The following is a 3,947-nucleotide window of genomic DNA, read 5'->3' on the forward strand; positions in this document are numbered from 1 at the left end:
TTGTCACAATTGCACGATTGAATGATTATTGTATATGATTTGTAAATGGATTGTACGTTTGTACGTTAACATGGTTGTTTTCTTTCCACAGGAACCGCCATGACAAACCCATGAATGTAAGCTCATGATCCTAATTTTGTGTTTAAATGTTTTTTTGAAATGTCTAACAATGTGTGTGATTTACAACACATCACAAGTAGCATAATATTGAAAAGATACAAAGATGGGAACCAGAATGGTCAAATATAGTTCCGATCAGTCCCAACATGAAAGTGATGGAGTCAAAATCAATGAAGAAGAGAGATCAGTAGGGAAAGGGAAAGGGGATCACTCCCCGGATTAGATGGACAATTTGAGAAGCCTTAGAGACGAGGTGAGGAGATTTAAGGCCAATAATGAGAGGCTAGTAAGAGCCCAAGAAATAAAAGTTGAGATCAATGTAGTCATCATGCAAAGTATATCAGACTGGTAGAGGCGAAGGCAATCTGAAATGAGGACCAGTCATAGGGACAAAAAAAGCCTCCGTGAGTTGGAAGAAAACACCAATAGGGTAGATGGTGGTGGATCTAGAAAGAGGTTTGGGTTGGGAAGTGAGTTCATTGTACATGGGGGAGAACTTTTGAGTACTCTGGGAGGAAGGGATAGAACGCAAGTGCCTCGCATGAGCAAACCATGCAGTTCTTCTACCTAGAGAAACCATCACTCTCACCATCACCATCACTTAGAGAGCAAGGAAAGGACCACATGCCTGAAGATTTTGAAAATGCAAAGCCATCCACATTCGATTGGGATGTGAAGAAGACAGAGGATGCTCAAGCATGACTGTCAGGGATGAAGAATTTCTTTAGAATACATGATTATTCTGAGAATATGAAAGTTAAATTTGCCTCTTACAATTTAAAAGGAAAATTCGACGTCTGGTGGGAGGACCTGAAGAATACTAGAGCCATACGAGAAGGAGTTGACATGGGAGTAGTTTGAATGCTACTATGATAGTAAGGCAAAGGATTTCTATGAACTCAAAATGGGTCAAATTACCAGTGGTAAATACGTCACCAAGTTTTTGGGATTATTAAGGTATGTATTATATCTCAAGGACAAGAAGGTTAAAATTCAGAGGTTCATTAGTGAATTGCATATGGTATTCAAAGATAAAATTGTATTGATGGAACCCTAGGCCCTGAAGGACATGATCAAGAAGTTAGAACATTGCAATGAGTAGGCAAGGCGTAGGCCTGAGATTAAAATTAATTGGCCAACCAAAAGCACTGTCAAACGGAATAGGAATTGGTCTAGGAATAACCTAGAAAGAAAAGAGGGGAACCACCTAGCTTAGACAAGACAGTCTCAACAAAACACTGATATTGTTTTTAATAGAAAGGTGCAACACCCAGTGTCAGCACAACCCAAGATCGAAATCCAAGAGCGACTGAAGTTCTAAACCTGTGGTGGGAACAATAGGAGAAAGGATTGTCCACATCAGCAAGAGGTCAGACCCAAGATCTACAGTGCTTAGGAGGCAAGCAATATGGGCGAAGTAGCTCAGAGTATGCAGAGGGTTTACGCAGCATTGGACAACCACCAAGCAGACCATCAGGAATCCATCATTGAGATGGAAGGAAAGATACAAGAGCAAGTTGTTTACGTTTTGATTGATCCAGGTTCTAATTACAGTTATGCCAACCCAAAGCTTGTTAAAAAATGTGAAGGAATTGCATAAAAAATCATGATTGGTTCAATTGAAAATGGGGACTAGGAGAAGAATCGACCATTGGGTGAGGTCATGTGCATTTTAACTCAGTGGCATACCCACAACAACCCACTTGAATGTGCTACCATTAGGTGGGTATGGCATCTTATTGGGCATGGACTTGTTGTATGTACACCGGACCAACATAGATTGCTATGAAAATGCAATAGAATGCTTAGACAAGCAATGAATGAAAAGCGTGTTGCAAGGCAAGAAAGATCCCATATTGGGGAGTTGATCAATACTATGTAAGCTAAATGCAGTATCAGGAAGGGATGTACATTGTTCACAGTACAAGTTTCCAAGAACGTGGGAGTTGATAAAGCAACGAAATATGAGGAAGTTGAATTGCTTCAAAATACCTTGTTTTACAATAATATGTGGATGTATTTCTAGTAGAGGTTCTTGGATTGCCTCCTCATAGATAGAAAATTTTATATATCGAGCTGGTACCTGGAGTAGCATCAACATCTAAAGCTCCATACAGAATTAGCACCCCAGAGTTGGTTGACCTAAAACTGCAATTGAAGGAAATGCTTGACAAAGGATACATAAGGCCAAGTGTGTCTCCCTGGGGAGCATGAATATTGTTTCTAAAGAGGAAAGATGGGACCCTAAGACTATGCATTGATTACAAACAGTTGAACAAGGTAACCATTAAGAATGGGTACCCATTACCAAGAATTAATGGTCTCTTTGACCAGTTAAGGGGAGTAACAATCTTCTCCAAAATTGACTTGAGGCGAGGCTACCATCAAGTAAGCATAAAGGAGGAGGACATTCATAAGGATGCTTTGAGAACAAGATATGGGCACTATGAATTCGTAATGGTACCCTTTGGGCTTACTAACACCCCTGTCATGTTCATGTGTTTAATGAATGGGGTGTTACGACCTTACTTGGATAGGTTTGTCATTGTATTTGTTGATGACATATTGGTTTATTAAAAAACAAAAGAGGAACATGAACAACACCTAGTGGTTGTGTTACAATTATTGAGAGAATATAATCTCTATGTAAAGCTTGGTAAGTGTGACTTCTTTTAGTCATAGGTACACTACTTAGGGCACATCGTCTCCAAGGAAGGCATATTAGTTGATCCTGATAAGATAAAATCCATAAGGGAGTGGCCAACTCCAAAGAGCGTGGATGAAATTAGATCATTCATGGGATAGACAAGATATTATAGGAGATTTATTCGGAAATTATCCAAAATAGGACATCCCATTATAGTGTTACAGAGAAAAGGAAAAGATTTGAGTGGAATACACAATGTGATGAAAGCTTTGAGCAGTTAAAGCAACTACTCACTAGTGCACCAGTGTTGAGAATCATAGATCCTAGCAAGGATTTAGTAGTATGTACCAATGTCTGCAAGGAGGCACCTAGTGAATTCTTAATGCGGGAAGGACAAGTCGTGTGCTATGAGTCTAGAAAATTAAATAAACATGAGGAAAATTATGGGACACATGATTTAGAATTGGCTACCATCATTCATGCTTTAAAAATGTGGAGGCACTACCTCCTTGGATGGAAGTATACACTCATGACAGACCATAGTGGGCTCAAATATCTGTTTGGATAGCCAAAGTTGAATGCTAGTGTTAGGCAGACTAATCCTTCTTGCGAACAATATGGATCTCCCTAAATATCAAACGAAATCTAGTAACAAACAAGAAAATACCTTTCCTTAGCTTATGATTTATTGAAACAAGTAATATGTGTTGCAAATAATACTGAGAGGGGGGGGTGAGTTAGTGTTATCAAATAAAACACTTTTTCATTTCCATACTCAGATTCATATACGCTACTTCAGTTAAGGGAACCTGCGTGTACACGCAACTGTGTCTAATGCAACTAGAGTATATCCAGTAAACTTATGATTCAGTTATTCCATTAAATGTTGATCTTTAGTTAGTGCATCAGAAATTTATTAATCATATGAACAGTAAATAGGTGCAGTAAAATAGAATAGATCATCACACACAAGAAGCACACATGAACACCATGATATAAGGTGGAAACCCAATGTGGGTGAAAACCACCTACTTCAAGTCGTCTCTATCTTCTTTTAATAAGAAACTTCTTTTTACAATGTTTTTGTACTGGTGCAGTCTTATACCAGTACGCAGGCTGCTACCTGCATAAGGCTACAACCTTCTCTCATTCTCCAGCTTCTCCTGGAAGGGAGCTGTAA

The sequence above is a fragment of the Pinus tabuliformis genome, chromosome 2_1 (assembly GCF_031772625.1).
Source record: "Pinus tabuliformis cultivar Carrire ecotype Pingquan chromosome 2_1, CPIR1, whole genome shotgun sequence".
NCBI classification, from domain to species: Eukaryota; Viridiplantae; Streptophyta; class Pinopsida; order Pinales; family Pinaceae; genus Pinus; species Pinus tabuliformis.